Source organism: Scyliorhinus torazame, chromosome 2 (assembly GCF_047496885.1).
Source record: "Scyliorhinus torazame isolate Kashiwa2021f chromosome 2, sScyTor2.1, whole genome shotgun sequence".
NCBI classification, from domain to species: domain Eukaryota; kingdom Metazoa; phylum Chordata; class Chondrichthyes; order Carcharhiniformes; family Scyliorhinidae; genus Scyliorhinus; species Scyliorhinus torazame.
Genome location: NC_092708.1, coordinates 239040496 through 239057378, shown reverse-complemented (window position 1 = coordinate 239057378; position 16883 = coordinate 239040496). Strand labels below are relative to the sequence as shown.

Genomic DNA, 16883 nt, shown 5'->3' with positions numbered 1-16883 from the left:
GTGGGGAAATTCGAGGTTGCCACTGTGGAAATAAATTATGGAATTAGCAGCCGGTAAATAGTGACCTTGAGACTCTTAATTCCTTTGTTCGTAATGGGGCTTGAAAGAAGCGATAAAGCAAATGAAATCACTCCCTGTTGGGAAAGATAGAGCAGGGAAGGGGGCTAAATATTCTGTATATTTAATAAACTTTCTGATTGTGATCATTTGTTGAAGACAAGCATTTGTACACAGGCCTGGAAAACCCGAGAGAAGGAAAAAATGTTGATAGCAGATTTTAACTTGCATATAGATGAGCAAAATCACAGCGTTAAGATGACGGTGGTGGGGAGTTGCTGTGGCAACATGGACTCTCACATGCGTGTTGTAGTCTGGAGCTATGAGTAATGATTGTAGAGGCTCCATTGTTCTTACTGTTACGTGGCTGACCAGGAATCTCTTCCACTCTTACCGCCTGCCATTGTCAAGTGTTGGAAGGATTTGCAGGTTGACATAATGAGCCTGTTCGGCCGAGTTATCTTCACACTTTCCCTGCCTATCAAGATGGGTTTTTACGACAATCAACGTGGTTATCATTAGACTTTTAATTCCAGATAAGTTATTGAATTAAAATTTGACTATCTGCCCTGGTGGGATTGGAACCAGAGTCCCAGAGCATTGTCCTGGGTTTCTGGATTACTAGTCCAGTGACAATATCACTATCCCACTGCCTCCCCTCGTAATGTGGTCTGGCTCTTCTAAAACTCAAACTGATCATCTGTGAGCAGCTTGTTGCTATATAAATACTGCACTTTCAACAACACCTTCTATCACTGATGGTTGAGAATCGACTGATGGATGGTAATTGGCTGGACTGGATTTCTCTGGAGACATTCTTCAGTGATACACTACAACCGCATTAAGATAGGGGAAAATAAATTCCAGCTTGACCATGTGGAACAAAGGGTGGGATTTACCTGCTGTTCACCCAAGGGAAATTCCAATCCCATGCCAGTGCACGGGTTTCCCAGCGACGAGGGGTGCTGACACCAGGAAATCCCATTGACAATGGTGGGGTCGGTAGATCCCGCTGGCGGGTCGCCTCTGCTGCTGAAAAACACGCGATGAGGTTGATACATCCCGCCCCAAATCATCACAATTCTTGAAGATTCAAAAGCACGGCACAATGGTTGAGGCAGGAGTGCAGCATCAACTGTTCCATCATTAATAATGACGGAATTGTTATCAAAAACACTGCCTCCCTGAAACTGTTGTGCAAGGTTGTTCTATTTGAGTGGAAGATTTTGCCAAACGCTCTTTAAGTTCACATAATGTCTCGATGATGTCTCATTGTGCCAAATTGTACATAACCATGAGGGAATCCTCCCTTGCGGAATAGACTTGACATTTTGTGTTTCTTGTTGTTTGTCATCGTGTTTGGCTTGAAGAATAACCATGATTTTGATCAGACTTTCTTCCTCTGACTGCGATAGTTCCTAATTTTGGATCAATGTGTGAATGTTGCTACAGACCGTCTAATGATGTCTTTTAAGCGCCGCAGAATGGACAAGTCTTGAAATTGAAATCCAACAATATTGGCAATCTGCTGTACATTGGGGGAGGGGGAGTATTGATATGCATACTTGCATCAATAAAAAGATTGTACATGGCTGTTTCTCATGTTTTTTTGTGCTGTACAGCACACAGACCTGTCTCAACTGGTCAGAAATCAATGTTGCAACATCTGGCAAAGGAAGCAAAATCTCTCTGATCTCAAACACGGAAATAACGTCTAAATCACCAATAACAACAAATAGATTTGCTGTTAATGTGATCACATAACCTGTTGATAAATTATGTTTGCTTCGGAATATTGCCCACTGTTTGACAGCTCTTTCAACTGATCATTTTGCATGAACAAGGTTCAAATGTTGTTGGCAATGGAAGCTAAGTATATGGACCTACCAATAGGTCGCACAGAACAGGAACTCTTATTGACTGTTTTCCCCCTCAACTCAGAGACACTGAGACCTGTTTTAACTTCTCTGCTGAGGTCTACCTACTCAGCACTGATTGAGATTCAAACTTACGATCGCCTTGGTTTGTGAGCTTAATTTCACACGAGTATACTTGCGACTGAAAGTAAATTGGAAGTGTAAGGAATGTGTGAATTTTGGGCCTTCTGGCTTTGTTAGTGGTATCTCGAGACACTGAATTCTTCTCGGAATTATTTTCCTATGATACAAACATTAAACTACCCAATATCTTTCTCTGAGAATATTTTCTTTTGAATTGTCAGCACTCATCACGCTTGATTTTTTTTTTTTCTTTTTAAATCGCAATCCATACAATATTCTGGTTGATCTTCAAGCATTGCTGTGTTCTGAATGTGTAATGCATTGAATGAGAGATTCAGTTGCAACATGGGCCTCATTAAGCTGTATGTCAGTGCTGACTAAAGCATTGTTTTTCAAAGCTAGCGAGGAACTTGCTTCTCTGCGTTTCTCTTTGACTTGTGTAGGAGTTGGACTGGTGGCTTGTGCATTTAACGGGTGGTTTCCTTTGCTAACTATCCACCTGGACAGGCCCAAAAAATGTGGCCCTCGTCACAGCTGCACACGTTCAGACAGGTGTTTATTTTGCTGGGCAAGCTATACCCATAAATGTTTTCCAAAAATTTATGAAATTTTTGGAAAATAATTTCTTTAACTGGTATCTCCCTCACCACCTGTTTTGTGCTTTCCAATTGCTAGCTGGAAGTGGGAACAGATGGTTTGTTTGGTGGTGCTTGCTGCTGTGATAAAACTAACCTGGATGTTTGGTTATAGGCTGTATTCTATATCTGTGAGGTCACTGTTTCTGAACTTAATGATGTCACAACAGGACACACTCCATGCAAAATGTCTGCTCCCGGGTGTCATGATATGCAAACATGCAGCTAATGAACACATAGAATAGGACACGACCAATGAGCAGGGGTGGTATCTCACTATAAAAGGGATGAGGCACTCGCAGCCCGCCTCTTTCCACAGACCAGCATCTACAGAGTGAGACAGGGTGTATCCTCAGCTTCGCACCTCAGCACGTAGCTCAGAGCAAGGCTGGTTCAGTTAGACTGAGTTACTACATTTAGATTAGCAGAGAGTCGAACCCATTGAGAACTGTGCTAATCGTTCAATAAAACACATTGAACTCACTTCAAAGTCTGGAGCATCTTTTACTCAAAACTGCATCAAGTGGCAGCTTATGTTATTCCAAATTACATAACACAACACTGGGCATCTCCCACCAGCAGCTTTAAAGGATAAAACACAGAGGCTGCTAAGAGTATACATCTACAAATCAGAACGTGACTGTTTTAACTTGATGTCCTAGAATTTGAGCGAAACAACACACAAGGGCATTGTAGAAATGATGCTGAGAATCCATAATTTGTGCTTTTCTTTTTTGAGGAAAATGTATTGCAGTAGGATCATTCGGAGATGTTTTCCCAGGGCAAGGGGGGAAAAGACTTGGATTTATGAAGCGCTTTTCATCACCACGGGATGCCTCAAATACTTTACAGTCAAAGAAGAATTTTTGAAGTGTAGTCACTGTTGTAATGTAGGGGGCCTAGCAAGCTTCCACAAATAGCAGTGTGGTAATGACGAGCTAAATTTTTTTTTTTGTGATGTTGATTGAGGGAAAAATATTGGCCAGGGTACCGGGGATATCTCCCTTGCTCTTCAGGGTGGCACAGTGGCCCACTGGTTAGCTCTGCTGCCTCACGGTGCCGAGCTCCCAGGTTCGATCCCGGCCCCGGGTCACTGTCCGTGTGGAATTTGCACATTCCCGCCGTGTCTGTGTGGGTCTCACCCCCACAACCCAAAAAGATGTGCAGGGTAGGTGGATTGGCCATGCTAAGTTGCCTCTTAATTGGAGAACTGGGTACTCTAAATTTAAAAAAGCTCCCTTGCTCTTCAAAATAGTGCCCTGGGATCTTTTGTAACTACCCACATAGTCAGACAGGGTCTTGGTTTCATGGCTCAGCCAGCAGTGCAGTGCTCCCTCAGGGTTGCGCTGGAATGTCGGTCTTGTTTTTAGGCTTGAACCTTAGAATGGGACTTGTTTGGAGCCAGCAACCATTGGAGCTGGAAGGCGGGGTGGTGGTGGGGGGAGGCACAGATAGCCACAGATCGCAAGGGGGGGGGAAGAGAGAGAGAGAGAGAGAGAGACCATTAAAAAGAATGCGGGACACAAGCGACATAGCCAGAGGAAATGAGCCCGAAGGCAAGCAGGAGAAGACAGAGGGAGCAACAACACGCCGAGCAAGACAAGCTAGGGCCAACACGAAGCAGTCCAACTAAGGCAAAGCGGCCAAAGGTGGCCCACAGTCACAGATGGGGAGGGGGGTGGGGGCAGAGCAGATTATGCCGGGGGGGGGGGGGGCAGGGGGAAAATGTAAATATCCTTGTTTGTATTGTTTTTGTTCTCTTCTTCTCATCCTTCTTTGGCGTATCTCTCACTTGTAATTTTTACATTTCTAACTTTGACCAGCGCCATGCGAGGTAATGAAACTTGTAAATTTAAAGTACAAACTGGAGCGTGTAACAATGTGAAAACTAATGAAAACATTTTTTAAAGTAGAGATGGGACTTGAATCAAGAGCCTTGTGAATCAAAAGGTGCGAGTTCTGCCAACTGAACCACTGCTGGCACTCGTCGCAAGCCGAGTCTTTAACAGGCATGACCCAACACTGTGAATAAATAAAATAGCTTCTGTCCCTTCAAAAGATTTTTTTATGAATCAGGCCTATCCAATTAATACAAAAAAATTAAATTTGTGGTAATCCTATGTAACTGCAGTTGCAAATGATTGCTTCATTGGTGCCTTTTTTTTTAATGATGCCTGTTCCCAAACTTTCCTGCATTTCCGTGATAAGTGCAAAGAATTATAGATCCTGCACTGGGAGAAAATAAATGATGGCTGTCTGAGTTGAGGAAGAATACAGGCATTAATTATTCAAGCACTTTGCTTCAGGATAGGAATGGATTCATCCTGGCTTCCTATAGGAGACTGTTGGAAACGTGTTCCTGCATTGGCCCCACGATGAGTTCTTGTTTTATTTTCTACAGGAAATATAGGGAAGCGTGTGTTTATTCTCGACATTTTTTTATAGCTGGTAAAAATCTGTAGTAAATTAATTTATCGTCATTTGCCTGACAAATTTGTTTTTAGATCACAGAACTAAATACTAAGACTGATTTAATTACATGTTCATTCCTTGGATTCTTTTTCAGGATTATTGATTTCTGACGAAGATTCCTTTGGCAGACCCTTCTATTGATAACAGGTACCTACATCTATTAATCTGTTAAGCTCGAAATATCTCCAGTTGGAAGACAATTCCATATATTTTAAAAAAGAAATGCTTTAGCTTCTTCACAGTCACACGTTGTTGCATATCAGTGTCTTAGGATGAAAAGAAACCCCATGACACTCTGGCCACCTCGAATAAAAAGAAGTGTTTTATGATCTCTCTAAAATTGCATACGTTTTGGATCAGTAATGCCCCCACTGTGCTTTTCCTATTGTACTCTGCAGGCTGAATGGTTATGCATGATTAATATAAAAACACTTTCACGTGGTGCATTATATTGCCAGCTGTGGAGTTTAAGCACTAATAGGTGCATTGTTGAAATGGAATTGATATCACGAATGCATAAAGTGCAGATAGACAGCTGGTGTTAATCCCATATCACGAGGAAGTGTGTTCCACCAGTTAATATTTTTGAATGCATATTTTAAATTGCAGTGCTGCAGAATATAAATTGGCATGAGTGCCCATTGGTATCGGTTATAACATGGGGAACTTGCTTAATTTAGAACTCCAATCAGACGTACCTGTTTCTTATTACCATTCTTCCACTTTTTATTTAAATCCCTTCATTGTCGTTCACTGCGTCTCTCATCCTTTTCTAGCAAGGAATGTAAGCACCTTCTGATAGAAGGGATAACTCTCTGGCTTGATGAGATTAGGGGTTTGCCTGAGACCCGTAAGGTCATGATTTGTTCTAGGTGATTATGCAGCATTCAGAAAACTTATTCCACTCTACCGTCTTTCCCATCCTATCAGGATTTGCAAATTGCTACATCTTCTCCTCGGTAAAGCCATTGCTAATAAGATCCAAGCTGGTTCGTGAAGCCAAAATCAAGACACAGCTTTTGATCGTTTATTGACTTGTTCAGTCTTGCAGCTTCCTTTCACTCAACCCAGTGTCTCACCGTATCTGTTCTCCGAGGCAATATAGGGAGGCATGTAATTATTCTCAACATTTGTTTATAGCTGGTAGCATAGTGGTTAGAACATACAGTGCAGAAGGAGGCCATTCAGTCCATTGAGTCTGCACCAACCCCTGAAGCCCTCACTTCCACCCTATCCCTGTAACCCAATAACCCCATCTAACCTTTTTGGACACGAAGGGCAATTTAACATGGCCATTCCACCTAACGTGCACGTCTTTGGACTGTGGGAGGAAACCGGAGCAACCATAGGAAACCCACGCAGACACTGAGAACTTCTCGACTCCGCACAGCCAATGACCCAGTGGGGCTATGAAACCACAGTGATAGCCACTGTGCGACCATGCCATAGCATTATGGCTTCACAGCGCCAGGGTCCCAGGTTCGATTCCTGGCTTGGGTCACTGTCTGTCTGTGCGGAGTCTGCACGTTCTCCCCCGTGTTTGCGTAGGTTTCCTCCGGATGCTCCGGTTTCCTCCCACAAGTCCTGAAAGACGTGCTATTAGGTAATTTGGACATTCTGAATTCTCCCTCTATGTACCCGAACAGGCGTCGGGATGTGACGACTATGGGCTTTTCACATTAACAGCATTGCAGTGTTAATATAAGCCTAAAGATTATTATTATTATTACTACCTGTTTCTCTGAACCAGAACAATGTAATTGACAGGAAATTAACAAATCTTAACAGTGTAATTGATGTGACATTAATTGCTATTACGGGTCCTTTCTGCATAACTTTTTTCCCCTCCCGTCTTGGTTAACCGTGTAGTGCACTGCTGTATTCCTAGACTTTCAATATATTTGTTGGGCCCTTCAACCTTTGAGTGTCTGGTTTTGGTTAAGGGCCAAGATTTATTGTACTACCATGGTTGAAAAGAATAGGAGGCAAGACTGTTCAAATCAAACAGACTTTAAGGTGATGTCAAGGTTAAGTTTAATGTCCAACGATTACGGGGAGAAATTAACTGTTTTTGCACTAGAGAAATCTGAGTTAGAGGAGTCAGTCAGTGTGACGATCATTCCCAGTGGTAGAAAAAGTAGAAGAAGGATATGTGGAATGAAAATTGAAATGAAAATCGCTTATTGTCACAAGTAGGCTTCAAATGAAGTTACTGTGAAAAGCCCCTAGTCGACACATTCCGGCACCTGTTCGGCGAGGCTGGTAGGGGAATTGAACCGTGCTGCTAGCCTGCCTTGGTCTGCTTTCAAAGCCAGTGATTTGCCCGGTGCTAAACTGTGACAACTCTAATGAACCTTTGGAGTAACATAAAAGGCCATTCAGAGAAGCACCATTACTTGGTAGTAATGGCAAAGTAGTGACAAGGAAGGTTATAGTAGGTATGGGCATTGCAGACTAAAGGTTTGAGTGAGAGATTCTCAGAACAAGCTTCTCTGTAACCTGCTCAGAAAGTGTGTGAAAGATGTTGGAGGAGGTGTCCTAGATGTGGTAGCAATATCCCAGTTTTGGATGGATGTTTCACTGCTTCAGGCATGCGATGTAGCGGGTTGTGCGTGATTCTTGATAGAGGGAATAATGTTCTCAGTTGGGTGAAAATTTCATCTGTACTTTCTGGTAGTGATGGCAACAGTAGCAATTCAGTTTGCTGAAATGTCAACGGAATCATCAAAGATTCAGTTTCAGCTATTACCTCTCTTCCCTGTTGCCATTTTAGAACCAAATATATCCCAAAGTGGCTTTTTGAATCAGTTTATTGTGGCAGGTTGCTGAGAGCTCAGGAGTATCCCGTGAACTGTGTGGGTTTGTGCCCCACTGTAAAGATTTGGAGGATTTCCAGTGGGCAAATTGTTGATTATCTTCTAAAAGGACAAAGGTGAATGTACGTTATTTCTTGTACCGGGTAAAACATATTTCCTTCTTGGGGGAAACTGCAGTCTTCTTGTATTTTTGCAGTATTGAGATGATCTAGATTGAGGTACATTGGTATAATACTGTGGCAGTGCTGGCTGCCTGTACTGTGGAGCATTTGACAATGATGTTTCCTACCATCTACCAATTTAACTGAAAGAACAAAGGAACAGGGATGGACCATTCAGCACCTTGCACCTGTTTCCGCCATTCACTTAATCATGGCCGATGTGTATCTCAACCCTATTTACCTGCTTGAATCCATATGATAGACATAGAAACATAGAAAACAGGAGCGAAGGAGGCCAGTCAGCCTTCGAGCCTGCTCCACCATTCGTTATGATCATGGCTGATCATCCAACTCCATAACGTGATCCTATCTCCCCCCACCCCAATGTCCTTTGATTCCCTTTGCTCCCAAGTGCTATAGTTAACTGTTTCTTGAATACATATAGTATAGAAACATATCCTCAATATCCTTATATCCTTTTTGGAGGAGAGTTCCTTTGAGATCGTTGCACTCCTCCTGTTCTGGTCTGTGACCATCCCTGATTTTCTTCGCAATACCAATGGCAGCCATTGTTCTAAACTCAGGAATTCTCTTCCTAAACCTCACCGCCTCTCGCCTCTCCTGTAAAATGCCCCTCAAAATCTACCTCTTTGATCAAGCTGTTTATCACTTGCACTACTCTTGCATGCCTCTTTGGCTGATGACGGTCTATGAAGTAATTTGGGGGTGATTTGCTACATTGATGGAACTAGAAAAGTGCAAGTTGTATTCTTCATCTTTCCTGCTTTATGTTTCAGCATGAGATAAAAATGGGTTATATAGAAGAATGAAGAATATGAATTTTGATGCAGTCAAAAACAGAAAATGCTGCATAAACTTGGTAGTTTTTGCAGCATGGGTGGAGAGAAATGGAGTTGATGAGTCATTGTGACCCAAGCTTCATATGGACTTGAAATGTTAACTGTGTTTTTCTCTCTCCACTGATATTGCCAGGTCTGCTGCGTTTATCCAGCATTTTCTGTTTTAATTTCAGATTTCTGCAGTATTTTGCTTTTATTTGAATTTTGATGGTCTCAATTTGAGAACGAGGACTCCCGATGCAAGTATAAAGACATCTCCCTTGAACTGGGTGGAAACTATGCAGTCCTTCTGAATGCATCCTGCTAATAACTGCTCATCCTTCTCCACAGAGGCCAGTGTGGAAACAGAGATTCTGCAGTCCTGAACCTTTATTGCTGTTTTAGTCTCTCGCAAGTATTCACGGATTCGCCATTGCCTTCTTGGTGACACTGACCTCCAGTTGAGAGCGAAATACAACTGGCCTGCAACCAGCTTTCTGTTAACTCTCAGGCTCGTTGTGCAGCTGAAAGAAAAACGCAGGAACGAAATGCAATCTGCACACTAGCATGTGAACTGGGGCCTTGCCAAGATTGTATGTTGAATAGTAAGATCGGTAGCAAAGAATTCCTCAAACCATTTATCTTGGAAGTGTCATTCGTGGGTTTAGTATGACTATTGAATTTTTGAGTAGCTTGTATTTTTTTATTGATGAATGGACAGATTCTCTTGATCCTGAACTGAAATGGACTTGTTTCGTCCTTTGATTTACTGGTGAGAATTTCTTAATTGTGCTTGAGCCTGTGTGTTATGTGATTCCTGTCTTCTAGCGCCCTTGCATTACATATTAAAATAAGGACAGAATATGCTGGATAAACTCAGCAGGTCTGGCAGCATCTGTGAAGAGAGAAACAGAGCTTATGTTTCAAATCCAATATGACTCGATGTTAACCCTGTTTCTCTCTCCACAGATGATGCCAGACCTGCTGAGTTTTTCCAGCACTTTCTGGCCTCATTTCCAATTTCCAACATCTGCAGTATTCGGCTTTTAGTCTTGCATTATGTTTTCCTTCTATTCATGGTATGTAGCATAGTTAATTGTATATTAAAAAATTTTTTTTTAGAGTACCCAATTAGTATTTTTTCCAATTAACGGGCAATTTAGCATGGCCAATCCACCTGACTTGCACAACTTTGGGTTGTGGGGGTGAAACCCATGCAGACACTGGGAGAATATGCAAACACCACACAGACAGTGACCCAGGGCCGGGATTCAAACCCGGGTCCTCAGCACTGCAGTCCAAGTGCTAACCACTGCGCCACCGTGCTGCCCCTTAATTGTATATTTTAATGTAATATTTTAATTCCATTTGAAAACGGAGATTTCATGCTGGGCTTTCAGACAGTTAAACCGATCTTTCTGCACTCTGGTGTGTGTGTGAGATGAGACATTCCATTTCATGCCATACAGTTCCTCAAGGCCAGGAACAAAACTATGGACGACCTTCTCTGGCCTCCCTGCTGTGTGTTTCTCTGCAGCGGGAAGCGGCCGACCGTTGATGGGATATTATGGTCCCGCCGTGGTCAATAGGATTTCCCATTGAATCCACCACACACCGCCAGTAAAACTGTGGTGGGGTGTGCCGTCGGCGGGATCAGAAGATCTTGCCGGCGCAAAGAGCTGTTAGATGTCGCCCCAAAAGTTTACCTCAGCAGAAGCCAAAGCTTTTTTTTGGCGGACCATCTGAACATATTGCATTCCTTTCACTGGAGGGGAGGTTGATTGACCCATTGGAGATTAAGTTAATTGCCGGTTGACAAGGTTGCAGCTGATTAACAGTCAAGAACCTCTGCATTAAAAATGAGTGTTTGGTAGGGGGACTGAATGGAGGGTTGGATGCACCCAAACCTTCTGAGGGTGAGCAGTGCGCAGTTTTATTCTTTAAATACCGTTAGTCAGCAGTTGTGCAGTACCAGCTGTCAAACATATGTACCCCTACTTGTATGAGAGTTAACAACAAATTCTTTTTTGGCATTTGGAAATAGATAAAAAAGAATATAATAGCCATTTAATCTCACGGAGATATAACTTGTGTCACTGGTGTGGCTCAGTGATGGCCAGTTTTTCCAAAGGTTCCCATCATTTCGATGGACCTCATTGTTGTGCCTGTTTTTGTGGAGCCCTGGTTCTAAGTTGATGGAGGCAGTGAACTCTGACCTGCCACCGAGGCATGAAGAGAACCGGGCTTTAATTAATTGTTAATTATGTCTTAATCTTTCACTCACTTAAACGGCGAATGGGAAAAGGACATGAAAATTCAGGAGCAATGTACTGGGAAGGCTTCATTGTGAATTGGGAACAGCGATGGTGGAAAGTTAGGATTTTTGTGCGGGGAGGAAGCTGCAATGCCTTTCTTCAAACAGCAACATAAGGCAAATCTTGGTGAGATTGAATGGACATCGGATTCTTTATCCATTTTCTAAAGGCCAAAAAGTAATTTGTTGGTTTATGCAATGCAAGGAGGGGCCTATATTTGACAGCTGTCACTGTACGAATGCTGAGAACAGAATATTTAGAGATACTCTTTCTGTTTATAGATGTGAACACATAGAAACAGAGAAACTTCAAAACCCTCCAGGCATGAATAATCTTCCTTACTTTATACATATTTTATTATGATCCCAGACCAGGCCCCAACAGCGGCTAGGATGTTTTAGTTTATTTTCAAACTGTGCAGAAAGAATGATTTGTTCTGAGTAATTGCATGAAAAAATAGGGCTCTTTGGTATTTATAAAAAAAAGTATTGTGAATACAATATTAAACTTTTAACTTCACACCCGAAAAGAACAGCTTATAATTAATCCTTAACACAACTGTACAATTTCCTATTAAACACCAAGAAAATAAATATACAGCTCTTAATCCATCTTAAAATTAGCAGGGCATAGAGTGATACTTGCTTTATAAAACCGAGTTGGAACTCCTTCAGACTCTCGCTGAATATCTTTAAATAGCTGCTTCAACTAGGTTGTTTCAGTCTCTTCCTTGTCTCAGACAAGACTGCTCTGCTTTAAGATATTATTAATCTTCTTTTAAACTATTCTACTTGGAAAGAATTGTGGACTCAGAGTCAGGCAGATCAGAACTCTCAGCTCCTCTCTCTCTCTTCTCTCCTCTCGCTCTCTTCTCTCCTCTCTCTTCTCTCCTCTCCTCTATCTTCTCCCCTCTCTCTCTCCTCTCTTCTCTCAAGGTTTCTCTAAACTCACTACCTCTCTGACTTTCTGAGCTCCACCCAGCAATGACCTTCTCTGCCAAGGCTGAAGCAACACATCGGGCGCGATCTACCAGCTGTTCACGATGGCGGCATATTCCTGCCCCACGCTGGTGCACGGATTCCCGGCAACGAGGGATGCAGTCACCGGGAAATCCCATTGACAACGGTGGGGTTGGTAAATCCCACTAGTGGGCCGCCTCCGAAAAATACGCAATGGGTTGGTCAGTAAATCCCGCCCATTATCTCTGCAGGCTGTAAAAATACATCAACTCCCAGCCCCACACACTATAACCTTTTAACTCTTAACTTGTCCCAATATTTTGTTGCTACCACAGTGTGTCTTTAACCTGTATGCGGTGGATAAATGACTGCGAGCCAGCTTCGTTTAATCAATCGTTTAATGCCATTTGTTCACACTCATGCAGTGTTACAGTTAATCAATCACACCATCCAACACAAATTATTTTACCGAATACTAAAGTTCATACTGGACCTTAACTGAACTTTAGAGTCGCTAGCAAGTACCCAGATAGATAAAGGCCTTTATCTGTATTCAACTTTGGTAGTCCTCTATGAAGTCCTTGGTCTGGTCTGATGCTCTGGCTCTGGTCTTCCTTCTGTTGGTGGTGGGACGGTTGTCCTCGTGGCGACCAGTGAAGATCACCGTTGTTCTGTTCTGTTGCGTGCTGCTGCAAAGAGAGAGATTCTAAGGTGGTGCAGCACCTTTTAAGCCTTCTTGGATTTTGCGCCCCTTTTGGGCGGTCTCTGGGTCATTGTCAACCAATTGATCAGGGCTCAATCACCCTGATCAATCAAGTCCAATCGGGGGCTGCCACATCGATTTTGGGGTGGACACTCAGTGGCCATACCAGCAAGTGTTGGGGGCATGGAGGCTTTCCAAATAAGGAGTTTAAGTGCCGCTGTCTGGTAAACAAGTGTGATTGACAGGATAGTTCTACTGTTCCTGGGTTGGCCTGGAGATGGCCTTTTTCCTGTATTGCGATATCTAGGCTGCAGCTGCTTCTCAATGTTTATTTAAACTGCAACCTGCTTGTCCTGTACTTGGCTAAATTTCCCTGCACCCTTTGCAGGATGCCATCTAGGTGGCCGTTCGGCCACAACTTAGAAGCCAATATTCCTAAAATCCTCCAATTGTCATAATGTATATATAAATATATGTTTTGAATACTCCTTCTATGTGTACAGGTGTATTCAGCACTAATTTAATGACAGTCATCGACCCACGGTTAACAATACTCTTAACTGCAAATTCTGCCTACAAATGCCCAATGTTTTAGATTTGCAATGTGAATTGCAATGTGCCTGACACACCTTCAGCAATTCAAGGCTGATGTAATATTCAGTTCCCCAAAGTGAGAAGTCAGTATTATTTGTCTGAATTCATAGAGGCAATGGTTGGAACCTTTTCTCGAAAATAACAAATTGGGATCCATATAACCTTCATCGTGAACACAATTGGCACCTATTTTAAAATATCATTCAGTGCCTGGTGCATTGGGACCCTGTTTTACGTGAATGCGGTTTGATACAAGTCCTTCAAAAGAAGTGGGATTGTACCTTTGGGAGGTTTTTGGCAAGGAAGGCAAATGCATAGAAAATTTGAAAGGTGCATCATGATCTGGAAATATGAGGAAGATGTACATAATGTTTGATGATGACTTTCTGACGCATCATAAATAATGCACATAAAGTCAGAAGTGAACAGACTGATCCAAACTTGCCCTGTGCAACCACCAGATACAAGAAAGAGCAAGCAGAGACAGGCCATTTGGCCCCTCTAACCTGCTCCACCATTCAATACAATCATTATCAAGTTGATTGTGGCCTCTTTCCCGTCTTCCCCCCATCTAACCATTAACCTCCTTGTCGATCAAAAAGTAACCTTGCTCAGCCTTGAATATATTTAATGACCCTGGAGGGGAATTCCACAGCCTCACGGCCCTCAGAGGGACCTCCCCCTCTCTGTCTTGAATGGGAGAGCTATAATTTTTAATCCAATTTTAATCTGTGTCCCCTGGTTCCAGGCTCCCCCACCAGACCCTCTCAGCATCTGTCTTGAAAGGTTCCCTCAGGATCTTATAAGGTCACCCTTCACTCAAGTTTCAATAAGATTAACTACCACTCATTTTTGATCTTGATCTACATCAAGCACACGCAAACTTTTAAGGAAAGCCCAAACCATTGTGCGAGGTGATTATAGAGGTCGGAAATTAATTGTTTGGGCAACTTCAGTGCCTCAGTGATAATGACAGCAAGGTTGGTAGCCCTCGTTTGTCATTGCTCAGCAGTTTGTGGGTTAGCTTGTCAGAACAGTCAATGCATTGTGAGGTTGCAGAGCAAGTAACTCATGATTTGCTACTGCTGCAAGCAGCTAGGTTTTGGTGTTTGTGTCCCTGGAGGCCAGTTCTTACTGACCTATTACACTGAAGACGAGGTGAAAACAGAGTGAGAAATGAGACTGACCTTTGCAGGAGGATCGGTTTCATGTTTATGGTGTTGATATTTCCATACTCACTGATGTACAGCAGAAGCTCTTGCAATTAATAAAGCAGTGAAAAGTGTCAAATGTGTTTGATGAAAATTTGGGTTTTGAAGCTTGGCCTTTGGAGAGTGTTGCAAGTTTTACACCAAACTGCTTAACTTTTTGGTAAGGTTTCACTGGAGCTGACTTTGCAGACAACAGAGGGGAAGAGGAGGCTAACTTGAACCTTCCAAAGCTCTTGTCAGAAAAAAGAGTAGCGACTGAGTGAGAAGAATCTGGGGGCCTCAGCAGGGAACTCCCCGACAAGGCTGCACTTAGCCCCGTTTTCTGTACTGAGGTATTACGCTCGCCGGAACTCCTTAGTGCAGCGAGACATCGGGGCACCATTTTTAAGTGACGCCCCAATCTCTTGAGCCGCCGACGCAACCCCTTACCCCCCCCACCCCCAAGCCTCAACTCACTATAAGGGGGCCCTTGAGCCCCCCCATGCCCATGCAGGGCACATCCTGGTCTGATGACCTCTGCAAAAAATGCCATGTTGGCATCACCAGCCTTGCACCCTGGCAACACCCCTGCTAGCTGGCAATGCAACCTAGGAACCTTGGCACTGCCAATTCCCTGTGCCATTTCGCCTGGTCCCCATTTGTGGAGACTAGCACTGAACGGCACTCACCTCGCTAAGGCGAGGCAGTTAGGTCCCAAAGCCTTGGGTCGATCTCTGGAACACTTATTGGTGAGACTAGCTGTCTCACTCTAATGTATAGATTTGTGAAAGTGATCTGCCCACAATGGCCGGCACTCTCATCGCGACGCATCGTGGAATTGCTTTAGATCTCGCAAAGCGTGGTGAGCTGGGTAAATCCTGGAAGTGGGATCTCCCGGCATCTACCAATCGCGTTGTGCAATGTTGCCTTTCGGGCACTACCCGGCTGGTAGATCACGCCCAGAGTATATATTTTGGTAAAGCTCCGCTTTGTCAGAAGCATATAAGCAATCTGTTAGATTGGTTGTGCAAATGTAAGTAAGATCTTCCAGTGTGTTATCATCTTCAGCTAACATTGTTTTGATGTATGGCTGTGGAATTGGGGGCTTGCACAACCTGGAAGTAATTTTGAACACTGGGTGCATAGAAATTGTCCACTTGTCTTCCGACACTTCTGGCATATCCCGAAAAGAAACTGGAATATTGATCAGAATTTAGTTGAACATCTATCGGGATTCCACACCACTCGCCCTTTTGCATTCACTCAAAATACAAGTGTTTTTTTGAAATGAACTCATTTTAATCATTTGGAAGAGCATTGCACCATTTCAGCTGTGTGAAATTGTGCACATAATTCAGTGACATTTTTGTGACTGACTAATCTGTTTAAATGTAAGTTAGATCATTATGTTGTGCACTAGGCCAAGCAGAGATTTAATGCACCATTTCATGAAACTGGCAGCTTTAACAAAATGTAGTTCATAAACTTATTGGTGGGATAGTGAGGGTTGAATTTAGGCTGCAAGTTAGGAATGAGCCCCATTCCCTGCCAAATGAGCAACTTAATTTTCTAAGCCATGGCATGCTCAGAAACAGCCCATTTGGCCCAACCAGTGTGTATTGTTGTTTATCCTCCATGTATGAGCAGTAATCCTAATTACATGTGCCTGACCTGCCCAGATATCTGCCTTTCAATCTACCATTCACCTAACCTATTCTTAGAAGTTTGAATATGCTTCAGTCATTAACTGTGGTGTGCATTCCATAGCTTGACAACCCTCTACGAGTAATAAACAGGTTTTATAGAATAGTACAGCACAGAACAGGTCCTTCGGCCCTCGATGTTGTGCCGAGCAAAGTCCGAAACCAAGATTAAGTTATCCCACTCCCTGTCATTCTGCTGTGCTCCATGTGCCGATCCAATAACCGCTTGAAAGTTCCTAAAGTGTCCGACTCCACTATCACAGCAGGCAGTCCATTCCACACCCTAACCACTCTCTGAGTAAAGAACCTACCTCGACATCCCTCCTATATCTCCCACCCTGAATCTTATAGTTATGCCCCCTTGTAACAGCGACATCCACCCGAGGAAATAGTCTCTGAACGTCCACTCTATCTATCCCCCTCATCATCTTATAAACCT

At 43.1% G+C, this 16883-nt stretch overlaps 1 protein-coding gene across 4 annotated transcripts in view; it reads left to right on the top strand.

The window, feature by feature from the left end:
• Positions 1–16883, top strand: part of LOC140396632 (alpha-(1,6)-fucosyltransferase) — a 1055147-nt gene that overhangs the window by 198501 nt on the left and 839763 nt on the right. For all 4 annotated transcript variants that reach the window (XM_072485445.1, XM_072485437.1, XM_072485429.1 and 1 more), the window contains one exon: positions 5259–5311. The gene's annotated coding sequence lies outside the window, so the exon portion shown is untranslated. The remainder of the gene's footprint in view (positions 1–5258; positions 5312–16883) is intronic.